General features: G+C 51.3%; 1 protein-coding gene across 1 annotated transcript in view; it reads left to right on the top strand.

Annotated features, from left to right (window-relative positions):
- The window catches only part of LOC138356891 (uncharacterized), a 418,031-nt gene that overhangs the window by 236,661 nt on the left and 167,893 nt on the right, over positions 1–13,477 (top strand). The window lies entirely within an intron of this gene.

Raw genomic sequence — 13,477 nt, 5'->3', positions numbered from 1 at the left:
GAACACCCCCACCGCACACCCGAACACCCCCACCGCACACCCGAACACCCCCACCGCACACCCGAACACCCCCACCGCACACCCGAACACCCCCACCGCACACCCGAACACCCCCACCGCACACCCGAACACCCCCACCGCACACCCGAACACCCCACCGCACACCCGAACACCCCCCACCACGCCCCCGAACACCCCCACCACGCCCCCGAACACCCCCATTACGCCCCCGAACACCCCCACCACGCCCCCGAATACCCCCACCACGCCCCCGAACACCCCCACCACATACCCGAACACCCCCACCACATACCCGAACACCCCCACCACATACCCGAACACCCCCCACCACGCCCCGAACACCCCCCACCACGCCCCCGAACACCCTACCACACACCCGAACACCACACCATTCACACCCGAACACCCTACCATTCACACCCGGATCCCCTGGGCTATGTGAGACGTTGTTAAAGATTTGCTACCTGGAACAATAAGTTCCAAGTAGCACGGGCTATGGTGAGCCCGTGTGTGAGACAATTATGGTATTTTATCAGGACCTTCTCTCATCGTCTTCGCTAATTCCCTCACCTCTTATCCCTTGACCCTGATGTGTCTTCTCCTTTCCTACCTACGTCTCACCTTTCCTTACTGTCACTTCTTCCTTTTCTTCCTCTTCCGTTAATTTCGCGCCTGTTCCCTCGCTGTCCCATTGCCTTCCTTCTTCTCGCCACTTCCCTCCCTCCTCCCCTAACTCCTTCCCTTCCCTTACCTCTCCTCCAAACCCCATCCCTTTCCATGCAACGTCTCCGGCAGCTTGGAGGTGTTGTACGGAGAGTGGGAAGGGACAGATGGCGGTCCACTATTCTGTTGCTTGCAGCGGCCTGCAGGCCTACATACCCACCACAGCCCGGTTGGTCCGACACTCCTTGGAGAAAATGATCTAGTTTTCTCTTGAAGATGTCCATGGTTGTTCCGACCATATTTCTTATGCTCGCTGGGAGGACATTGAACAACCGTGGACCTCTGATGTTCATACAGTGTTTTCTGATTGTGCCTATGGCACAATCAGCAGGGGCCTATGGCAGGGGCCTATGGCAGGGTGCCTATGGCACCCCTGCTCTTCACCGGTTCTATTCTGCATTTTCTTCCATATCGTTCACTCCAGTATGTAGTTATTTTATTGTGTAGATTTGGGACCTGGCCCTCCAGTATTTTCGACTTGTATATTATTTGGTATCTCTCTCGTCTTCTTTCTAGTCGTCGGTTTTAGTCAAGCGCTGAGAACGATTGATGATTGATTGATGAAGATTAAGCCACCCAAGATGTGGCACGGGCATGAATAGCCCGTAAGTGGTGGCCCTTTTGAGCCATTATCAGTATCAAAAGATGATACTGGAGATCTGTGGAGGCGCGACTGCACTCTGCGTGACGGGAGATGTCTCCCGTGGACCAAATGGTGGCTGAGAACGAGAGGAATGTAGCCTAATATAGCCTTGGAGTTTACGCCTAGTTAACGAGGTGATCCTCCCAAACCTGTTGCCGGCACATTCTCGTGTGTTTATCATCATACGTTGGTGATGGATTGATTACTTGATCCACGCCCATTGCTGCTGCCAGCACTTACAACATTAATTCAAGATAAAATCCACTATCCACCTGCGACCCAGGCATCGCCATCTGTATACTCTTAACACTGCACCACCTCTGACTTGCCAGTCAGTGGTGGTACAGTATGTATGACATACATAACCGCAATGTATGACTTTCGCGTTACGTTGGTACAGTGGTAGAGTATGCGGCTGGCAATGCCTTGGTCGCGGGTTCGCGGCCACCTCAGAGCTCTAGTGGATTTTATCATTATATATCACGTTAGTGGGATTTGTGTGTGTTAGTTCAAGAGTTGACGGCGTGTGTAGCTGCAGGACCTACTCGCCGTGGGCTCCAGATACCCAGGACCTACTGAGAGGCGCCGTGGGCTCCAGATACCCAGGACCTACTGAGAGGTGCCGTGGGCTCCAGATACCCAGGACCTACTGAGAGGTGCCGTGGGCTCCAGATACCCAGGACCTACTGAGAGGTGCCGTGGGTTCCAGATACCCAGGACCTACTGAGAGGCGCCGTGGGCTCCAGATACCCAGGACCTACTGAGAGGCGCCGTGGGCTCCAGATACCCAGGACCTACTGAGAGGTGCCGTGGGTTCCAGATACCCAGGACCTACTGAGAGGCGCCGTGGGCTCCAGATACCCAGGACCTACTGAGAGGCGCCGTGGGCTCCAGATACCCAGGACCTACTGAGAGGCGCCGTGGGCTCCAGATACCCAGGACCTACTGAGAGGTGCCGTGGGTTCCAGATACCCAGGACCTACTGAGAGGCGCCGTGGGCTCCAGATACCCAGGACCTACTGAGAGGCGCCGTGGGCTCCAGATACCCAGGACCTACTGAGAGGTGCCGTGGGTTCCAGATACCCAGGACCTACTGAGAGGTGCCGTGGGTTCCAGATACCCAGGACCTACTGAGAGGTGCCGTGGGTTCCAGATACCCAGGACAGATACTCCAGAATGCCCTTATTTATCTACCTCCATATATGGCGTCCCGTCTCGTCTGCCGTCGTTATTTGCTCTCCGTCGTAACGGAAGGGTTATTGGAACCTGGCTGGGCATTTCGGTCTTTCTTGTATTGAAGGGCATGTGGCTGTCTGGTTGTGAGGGCGGCCGTCCCTGGCTGCTTCTGTACACACTCGTCAGAACATCATCGTCTGAGCAAACCTGCGTTCACTTGTTCATATATTTACATTCTTCTCGTCTTATTTTTCTTGCGGTGGTGTGTCTAGGCGGCGGCTTCGGGGGCGGGCGGGCTGGTTTTTTGGTTCAGGCGGGCTGGTGGGTGGGTGGGTGGGTGGGTAGGCGTTGGCTGTCATCTGTGTCTCCACCTGTCCAGGCTGCTGTTGTAAGGGCCGCCGGCGGGGGCTGTGAATTAACTTTTATTTGTAACAATTTATGCCGCGGCGTTTACGACTCGCGTATTTCTCGGAGGACTATAGCTCTAGAGCCCCGCCTCATAGTCATGATTCCTGTTGCATACAGTCGTTCAAGTAGTCATACTTTCTCTTGGAGCTGTGAATGGTGTGGTAGATTCCATAACCTCTTGACCCCGAGCTCATTCATACCTGAGTTCGAGGGCTTAATTGTGCCTTTCTCTGGCTCGTTTGTTTCCATCTTGTGGCTGTGATCACACATTCTAGTCTCTCTCACCTGGAAACACTGTTATAGTTATTGTTATTGTTATAGTTATTGTTATACCTATCCTTATCTTCTACGTTATCGCCACTTGTCCCTTTATCTGGTAATGTGAGTGGATGCAAGTGTGGAGTGTTGGGGGGAGGGGGGGGGGTGTGAGTTAATGGAGAAACAGCCGTAATGAGTGTTATAGTGTTATAGTGTGGGTGTGGGTGGGTGGGTGGGTTGCAGTTACAGCCCCGCTCCTGTGCCAGGTAAGTCCACTACGGGCTCACCATAGCCCCGTGCTACTTGGAACTTTTTGTTCCGAGTTGCTGGCTCGAAAACAACAACATTGTGTGTGTATTAGGGAGGTGGAGAGGGTCGGTCGGTCGGGAGTGTGTGTGTGTGTGGGGGGGGGGGAGTTATCTGGGGCTGTGTATGTGACAGGAAAAGTGGAGAGAGAGAGAAAGGGAGGAAGTGTTGAACAGGATGATGATGTTGGGTTGTCAAGTATAGTTAGTGTTGACGTGTGACGCAGTTGGCGAGGCATTAATACAGAGTTCTGTCCCTGTTTTGGTACAAGTTCAGGTACCATCTTGTGATGTCTAGTGTAGGGGGAGGGGATAAGGGGGGGGGCGATGGTAATGTAGTAATAGTAACCATGTATAGTGATGACACGTTAATGACGCGTAGTAAAACTGGCCTATTGAGATTTCAAGGGTACCGTGGACGTATTTTACTTATTGATGCATTTAGAAAAGTTCTTCTCTCGCAGCCTAAAGTATAAACGAGTCTTCTTCCCTTCCTGGGGTGGACGGTAATGTTGGGCACCACCTAAAGCCTGGCCCCGGGCCGGGCTCGGGGAGTAGAAGAACTCTTTAAACCCTTTCTAGGTATGTTCTAGGTATGCCCCAGGAGAGGCATACCCTCCCGCTGCCAGTGTAATACTGTGGCTGGTTGTGTGGTGCTGGTAAAGTGGGTTGTAGATCTACTGCATGGATTCAGAGCACGTGAACCCGGCGGGAATGTACGCTGGGCTGGGGCAGTATCAGCTGTTGCAGGGTGCCGACCCGACCCGACCCGACCCGACCCGACCCGACCCGAAAGGAGGATGTGTGCGCGCAAGTTGGGCTGTGACTGACTGTGAGGGGAAACGTACCATAGATGCTGCCGACGATACTCTATTGTGGCGTTCATACTTGTCTGTATGACACGTACACCATATGTATATATATTAAGAAGTACATGTACGTGCTCACCTGTACATATTGATCATTGTGTGGTGCCAGGTATGTGTGTGTCGGGACTGACCGGCTGCATGAGGCGGCTCATCACTCGACACCAGACTCGTGCCGTCTGACAGTATTGTGTCACTCGACTCATGCAAACACAACAGCCGTCCGAGCCTTGGTCTAATATCCTTCTTCTTTGTTGCTGGGACCACCATAATACTCTCGTTATTGTGTACTAACTGCGGCCGGTCTGAGGACACTCGGACACACACACAGCCAACGCTGGAGAGGTAGTGGAAGTGCATTTGTGTTTTCATGCCATTGATCTTTGTTAACCCGACTCGGTGTAGCATATTTACATGTTGCCGCTGTATATGGCGAGAGTGGGTGGAGGAGCGTCCGTCTGTGGTGGGTGTGGGCGGGGCGGGGCGGTGTGTGAGCAGCGTTGGGGGAAGTGGATGTTCTTACATGTGTATATCTGCGGGTGAGGGCCCGAGATGGGTGTGGGAGGGGGTGTGAAGGGGACAAGGAGGCGAGAGGACCCCTTCTTCACCGCGGGTAGCAGATTGTATGGGCAGATAGAGAGGCGTGTAGTCACCTAGTTGTGCTTGCGGGGGTTGAGCTCTGGCTCTTTGGGTCCTAGCCAGTGTGTGGGCGGTCGTGGGCGTGGGGCTGGTTAGAACAGCCACCTCCATACTACCACCACGCCCACGTACGCCATTTCCAACCATAAAATCGCCAACCAAAACACGCCAAACTTTACCCGCGGGATAGCAAATTCACCACAATTTTCATTCGCCAGAAAAGCGCCTAGACTGGAAAATAGCCCATTTTGAAATGAAGAAATGTAATTTGTACGCACACACTTCTATAAACATTAAGGGACTCTGCAACACCCTCTAAATATGAGACATTACTTGCCCAGCCCTCTCCCTGTTCTTAAGGTAACTTGATTAACACCTTCAAGGAATACCCGATCAACCGGGGTATAATTTATATGTAAGACTGCGAACAGCAGCGTGTAACAGCCTGGTTGACCAGACAACGTACCTGTTGTCCACCTGTTGTTGGTCCTGGTGATCAACGTCCCCGCGACCTGGTCTCTGGTCAGGCCTCCTGATTGATGGGCTGGTCAACCAGGCTGTTGGAGGCAGCTGCTAGCGACCTGAGGTATGAATCTTAGCCTGATTGATCGGGTATCCTTTGGAGGTGTTTGTAAAGTTCTCTTGAACACCGTGATAGGTCGGTTGATACTTATCTCTGAATCTGGTGTGCTGGAAGACATCCTAACAATTTATCCCAAATATACTTGTCCATTTTAAAGAATGAAGAACAATTTTATTTATATATTTTTTTAAACTGCATCTCTTGTGAACCCATCCCTGCCCTTGTGTGGCAGTGCACAATAGAAAGTTGTTTTTACATATTCGTACATAGAAACATTGATTGTAACCATGATATATGTTTGCTTCAGTCTATAGTTCAGACTGTCTTGTGTATGATAGTACCTATTGCACTTCTGCTTTTCAACGAGGCCATTTTGATAAATCAATTTTTATCTCTGGAATCACCTGAAGGTAACCTCGAGATGATGTGAAACATGCTCGTCCTGTATTGTTTGTTGTTGTTATAGATTAAGCTACTCGGAACAAGTTCCAAGTAGCACGGGCTATGGTGAGCCCGTAGCTTACCTGACACAGGAGCGGTGTCGTCCTGTATTTAAACTACTGTATTTAAACTACTGTATTTAATCTACTTTAGACCCCTAAAGTTGGTCGTACCACTTACGGGCTATTCATGCCCGTGCCATCTCTTGGGTGGCTTAATCGCTATCAATCATTAATCTAAAGTCGGTCCCTTGCCAAACCAATATATTCTTGCATACCTTGAGGTTACCTTGAGGTGCTTCCGGGGCTTAGTGTCCCCGCGGCCCGGTCGTCGACCAGGCCTCCTAATGCATACCTGTGATTTTTGTTTAAAAATAGTTATTCTAGTAAACATTCCAAATGCTATATACCGAAAGAAAAAAATATTAATTTTGTCAATACATACCATCTTGAAGTTATCTTGAGATGATTTCGGGGCTTTAGTGTCCCCGCGGCCCGGTCCTCGACCAGGCCTCCACCCCCAGGAAGCAGCCCGTGACAGCTGACTAACACCCAGGTACCTATTTTACTGCTAGGTAACAGGGACATAGGGTGAAAGAAACTGCCCGTTGTTTCTCGCCGGCGCCTGGGATCGAACCCAGGACCACAGGATCACAAGACCAACGTGCTGTCCGCTCGGCCGACTGGCTCCCCAAGGTTCATGAAACCATACAGTTCCTTTGCCAAATAAAAAAAAGGTAATATAATTATGATATTCAGTGGAGATTTGAGGGTCCATGGATCTTCGTTGACGAGGAAGGAAGGAGAGTTAATGTGAAGGGTTGTGTGAGAGGTGGAGGTCCCTCCAGCAGCCTGTTGAATGGCAAGCATCTCCAGTGCTTCATGAACCTTGGCCGAGGAAGAACACAGCGACTCGTTCGTTAAATGATCAGGCTGCGAGGATTGCGTTACTGGCCGGAGGCTGCGTTACTGGCCGGAGGCTGCGTTACTGGCCGGAGGCTGCGTTACTGGCCGGAGGCTGCGTTACTGGCCGGAGGCTGCGTTACTGGCCGGAGGCTGCGTTACTGGCCGGAGGCTGCGTTACTGGCCGGAGGCGTTGTCGCCGGCCGTACAGGTACGCGTTCCAACGTCGCCTTCGTTATTTGTTATAAATTCAGCTACTCTGAACAAGTTCCAAGTAGCACGGGCTATGGTGAGCCCGTAGTGGACTTACCTGGCACAGGAGCGGTGCTAATGTATCAGAGGCGGGCGTCACATTCACTGTTAGCCAGGACTCAGTAGGTCAGGGTGTGAAAGGTGCCTGGCCCTCCGCCCTCCGACTCGGTCAAGTTCAGTCTGGCACTATATCTTGACATTTCCATTCACCACTGCTAAGCCTTTTCGAGTGTGATCGTTGATTTTGTCACTTCCGCTCACCTGTTGGTCATACCCATTGCCACAGGATTTGAAGTACGTGGGTGAAGCATTTATGGAATTGTGATTCGAACAGAGGACGTGAGTGAAGCACTTGTTCCGGAAGTGTTCGGACGTCATCAGTTGTGCAGCCCGTCCTCCAAACAAAGACCCAAAAGTGATTCCATGCACCCGCCAAACCCCCTGTACTGTCTAGTTTTTGTTTGTTTCTTCATGCGGGGATTCAATACAAAAGGTGTATACTGGAGATGTATGCGTGTGTATTGTGAGTGAGTATGGGTGGGTGCAGCTCGTCCGCGCATACAAAGTTCCAAGCCCCGTTAGTCCAGCCGCCAAACCCCCCTGTTTATGAGTTAAAAACGGTTTACATGCGTCTCACAACTGTTGACGTTCGAACACTTCCGGAACAAGTGCTTTATTGACGAATTATGTTCGAACCACAACGCTGTAAATGCTTCACCCACGTACTACAAACACAAATAATCGCCAACAGAACCTAAACACCTAACCTAACCTAGGCCTATATATGCACAATATGCCAATATATTATAATTTTGTGGACCAGTTTCGAGTTTGTGGGAAAGAAGCGGGCCCCACAGGGCTGTGTGTACGAGTAGGGGTCCCACAGGGCTGTGTGTACGAGTAGTGTCCCACAGGGCTGTGTGTACGAGTAGTGTCCCACAGGGCTGTGTGTACGAGTAGGGGTCCCACAGGGCTGTGTGTACGAGTAGGGGTCCCACAGGGCTGTGTGTACGAGTAGGGGTCCCACAGGGCTGTGTGTACGAGTAGGGGTCCCACAGGGCTGTGTGTACGAGTAGGGGTCCCACAGGGCTGTGTGTACGAGTAGGGGTCCCACAGGGCCGTGTGTACGAGTAGGGGTCCCACAGGGCCGTGTGTACGAGTAGGGGTCCCACAGGGCCGTGTGTACGAGTAGGGTCCCACAGGGCTGTGTGTACGAGTAGGAGTCCCACAGGGCTGTGTGTACGAGTAGTGTCCCACAGGGCTGTGTGTACGAGTAGTGTCCCACAGGGCTGTGTGTACGAGTAGGGGTCCCACAGGGCTGTGTGTACGAGTAGGGGTCCCACAGGGCTGTGTGTACGAGTAGGGGTCCCACAGGGCTGTGTGTACGAGTAGGGGTCCCACAGGGCTGTGTGTACGAGTAGGGTCCCACAGGGCTGTGTGTACGAGTAGGGGTCCCACAGGGCTGTGTGTACGAGTAGGAGTCCCACAGGGCTGTGTGTACGAGTAGTGTCCCACAGGGCTGTGTGTACGAGTAGTGTCCCACAGGGCTGTGTGTACGAGTAGGGGTCCCACAGGGCTGTGTGTACGAGTAGGGGTCCCACAGGGCTGTGTGTACGAGTAGGGGTCCCTGTGGCTGTGTGTACGAGTAGGGGTCCCACAGGGCTGTGTGTACGAGTAGGGGTCCCACAGGGCTGTGTGTACGAGTAGGGGTCCCACAGGGCTGTGTGTACGAGTAGGGGTCCCACAGGGCTGTGTGTACGAGTAGGGGTCCCACAGGGCTGTGTGTACGAGTAGGGGTCCCACAGGGCTGTGTGTACGAGTAGGGGTCCCACAGGGCTGTGTGTACGAGTAGGGGTCCCACAGGGCTGTGTGTACGAGTAGGGGTCCCACAGGGCTGTGTGTACGAGTAGGGGTCCCACAGGGCTGTGTGTACGAGTAGGGGTCCCACAGGGCTGTGTGTACGAGTAGGGGTCCCACAGGGCTGTGTGTACGAGTAGGGGTCCCACAGGGCTGTGTGTACGAGTAGGGGTCCCACAGGGCCGTGTGTACGAGTAGGGGTCCCACAGGGCCGTGTGTACGAGTAGGGGTCCCACAGGGCCGTGTGTACGAGTAGGGGTCCCACAGGGCCGTGTGTACGAGTAGGGGTCCCACAGGGTCGTGTGTACGAGTAGGGGTCCCACAGGGCCGTGTGTACGAGTAGGGGTCCCACAGGGCCGTGTGTACGAGTAGGGGTCCCACAGGGCCGTGTGTACGAGTAGGGGTCCCACAGGGCCGTGTGTACGAGTAGTGTCCCACAGGGCCGTGTGTACGAGTAGGGGTCCCACAGGGCCGTGTGTACGAGTAGGGGTCCCACAGGGCCGTGTGTACGAGTAGGGGTCCCACAGGGCCGTGTGTACGAGTAGTGTCCCACAGGGCTGTGTGTACGAGTAGGGGTCCCACAGGGCCGTGTGTACGAGTAGGGGTCCCACAGGGCCGTGTGTACGAGTAGGGGTCCCACAGGGCCGTGTGTACGAGTAGGGGTCCCACAGGGCCGTGTGTACGAGTAGGGGTCCCACAGGGCCGTGTGTACGAGTAGGGGTCCCACAGGGCCGTGTGTACGAGTAGGGGTCCCACAGGGCCGTGTGTACGAGTAGGGGTCCCACAGGGCCGTGTGTACGAGTAGTGTGGTCAAGTGGAGCCGAGAGGAACCAGTTGTGAATGGCCGTAGCGAAGGTGATAGCGCCCAACCTTCAGAGGACTGTATATGGAAGATCACCGGGACGCAGTTGTCATTAAGTCTGCCTCGCACGACCAGTGGTGTGGCCGCCATCAGTAGTAGGCCCCGTCACCTCAACACAGTGCTAACCCACCGCGTCTCTTGGGCTCAGATAGCGTCGTATTTTTTCATGAAATGCGTCCATTCTGGCCTCTGGGAGAGATGCATCTCTGAGACCACCTTCTTTGTGCATGGCCCGAGTTGCTGGCATCGTTCTTGAGGTCTTAGAAAAAAAATGAATGAATGAATGACGGTGTGGCGTCCAGTTTGTGTGTGTGTGTGTGTGTGTGTGTGTGTGTGTGTGTGTGTGTGTGTGTGTGTGTGTGTGTGTGTGTGTGTGTGTGTGTGTGTGTGAGAGTGTGAGGACAAGGTCGATAATCATGCTTTTGTTGCAGTGCAAGGTTGCAGCCACACCTGTAGCATACCTGTGGCTTCAACCTAATCTCTAACCTAGTAGCATCTGGGGCCAGATTCACGAAAGCAGTTACGCAAGCACTTACGAACGTGTACATCTTTCCTCAATCTTTGACGGCTTTGGTTACATTTATTAAACAGTTTACAAGCATGAAAACTTGCCATTCAACTGTTGTTATTGTTATAAACAGCCTCCTGGTGCTTCCGAGCTCATTAACTGTTTAATAATTGTAAACAAAGCCACCAAAGATTGGGAAAAGATGTACAGGCTCGTAAGTGCTTGCGTAAGTGCTTTAGTGAATCTGGCTTGGTCAACATTTTTCATCCACGTTATTGTGACTTTTCATCCGCATTGCTATATATATATATATATATATATATATATATATATATATATATATATATATATATATATATATATATATATATATATATATATATATATAATATTTGCCGTTGACCGTAAAATTGAGTTTGGTATCTTTAAATAATTAATAACTAACTTAATCAGTGTTGTAGAGTCACAACACCTGAACGTCGTGTGGGTTGTTTAATGGCTTATTATTGCAGTACTGCTCAAGGTAGATATTTAAAACTGTTAAGAGATGTCCTCCTCCCGCGTTAGAAATATTTATGTGAAGATATAGTGTGTTAGAGAGCATGTTTGGTGTGTGTTGAGGAGGCGAGGCTGGTTGAAATTGAAATTGAAGTAAGTTTATTGAGGTAAAATACACACAAAGGGATGAGGTAGCTCAAGCTATTCTCACCCCGTTCAGTACATCGTGTTAATACATACATATACACACATCACAAACAATAAACAATATTTCGAGGCTGGTGGTGGCGCCAGGCAGCTCAAAGGCGCCACCAGCTGATAACCACAGTGTTAACGCTGATTGGCTAAGGTCATTGTTTACGTTGGCAGCTGATCGCTCCAGCTTGCTGGCAGTTGGATGAAACTGACGTCACCGTCAATTGTTCTCATATGTATACATTTTCTCATTAGCTTAGGTCAATATTCATCTTCGTACCTCGGGGGCTATTGGCGGATAGCATTCTTGAGGTCAATGATTCCTCTGCCACCATGTCCACTGGTTTAGACAGCTAGATGAGGAGTAGGCATCCATCAGTCTCAGGAGCTTTAGACAGCTATAACCTACACATCACGCACCCGGAGACCATTAGTGGCGTTGCCGATATGTCTTCATACTCGCAAGTGTATTGGCTGACTGGGGAGCTTTTGTCTTCACGGGAATTGGCTGTGAATGGCAGGTCCTTGTCGGAATGCGTCGGCCGGTAGCCAAACACGGTGTTGGGTCAGTCATTGGATTAGGACGTTCTCTACGTAACTCTGAGCTGTTTAACTCTGTAGGAAGTTGGATGTATTAGGCGATGTGTGCCCTTCATGCGTTCGTTCATGGGATACCAGTGGACCTCTGGGGGGGACGGTGGGAGTGTCAGCGGACGCAGGGCAGTTGGCTTGTATGTCAGGCCCGTCCTCCTAAGGATTCCCAAAGTGAAGAAACTATGGTACTAAAGTGCCTCTTATCTTAACCTACCAGAGGACCCAAAACAGAAAACGAGCCAGTACGTCAGTTTCGCGAGACGCTACCATTTTCTAGTACGATAATTTCTGGTCTTAGAGTATGGGTCAAAATGCGACGATTTATGAGGAGGACGGGTTGTACGGTTCTTCCCGCGGGACTCCGCCTTCATATCAACGAGAATATAGGTGCTGGGAAAATCGTGTCTTGGCTGTCCCCCATTTTTTTTCATACATTGTGGTTAAATAGTAGTTGTGGGAGTACAACGGCCCAGAGTATATAATGAGGGTACAACGGCCCAGAGTGTATAATGAGTGTTAAGATATCCGTTTTGTGGGGTCTAGGAAACGGTGGGGTGGGTGGGGGGGGGGTGGAGATCTTAACTTCAAAGTAAGGTGTGTATTGTGCTTGTGGTGGGTAGGGGAGGGGGGGGCTTTTTTTTAATGTGGTCTCTGAATCGTTAATATTACCGTAGGTTGGTGGTGTCGGTCCCTCACTGGCGGCCGAGCCTCTTTTTTTTATTAATTAATATATTAGGTACATCTGCATTTGCGCAGCTACGCTAGACTATATGAAGGTGAGTACAGTGTGTCAAAAAAGCTAGCTACGTGACGCTAACAAATCCCCATCACACAGGATGCTTAGTCATACAGAGGCATGTGATAGGCAGTCTGCACTGGCATACTCCGGATGCATTATGAGGATATCATCATCAACACGAGTGAAGAGGTGACACGGGAGACATCTCCCGTCACGCAGGGTGCAGTCGCACCTCCACAGATCTCCAGTATCAGCTCTTGATACTGGTAATGGCTCAGAAGGGCCACCACTTACGGGCTATTCATGCCCGTGCCACCTTTTGGGTGGCTTAATCTTTATCAATCAATCAATGAAGAGGTGATCTAGGAGGGGTCCGGAATGGCTGCCTTTCGGCGTCTTACTCAGATGTGACAGGACACAAGACATAAATGTTAGATAATTAAAATCACATTGTCTTGCATTCTGGACTGTGAGTGGTATTATGCGGACTTGGCTGTTGTTGTTATAGATTAAGCTTCTCGGAACAAGTTCCAAGTAGCACGGGCTATGGTGAGCCCGTAACTTACCTGGCACAGGAGCGGGGCAAGTAGCACGGGCTATGGTGAGCCCGTAACTTACCTGGCACAGGAGCGGGGCAAGTAGCACGGGCTATGGTGAGCCCGTAGTGACCTTACCTGGCACAGGAGCGGGCGGACTTGGCGTTTTACTTGTAAATGTCAACCACGTTTTATTATCTGTAGCAAGTTAATACATATTTAATGTTTTGGGCATGTATGAATGGGAAGGGGTCAAACCTCTCACCATAAGTTGATTGGTAAAGATTAAGCCACCCAAAAGGTGACACGGGCATGAATAGCCCGTAAGTGGTGGCCCTTTTGAGCCATTACCAGTATCAAGAGCTGATACTGGAGATCTGTGGAGGTGCGACTGCACCCTGCGTGACGGGAGATGTCTCCCGTGGCCATAAGTTTGTTATAGCATGTATATATATTCTCACGGGCTATTCA

The sequence above is a fragment of the Procambarus clarkii genome, chromosome 7 (genome assembly GCF_040958095.1).
Source record: "Procambarus clarkii isolate CNS0578487 chromosome 7, FALCON_Pclarkii_2.0, whole genome shotgun sequence".
Taxonomy (NCBI): domain Eukaryota; kingdom Metazoa; phylum Arthropoda; class Malacostraca; order Decapoda; family Cambaridae; genus Procambarus; species Procambarus clarkii.
The sequence above is the reverse complement of the archived record's forward strand: the minus strand, read 5'-3'. Positions and strand labels throughout refer to the sequence as shown.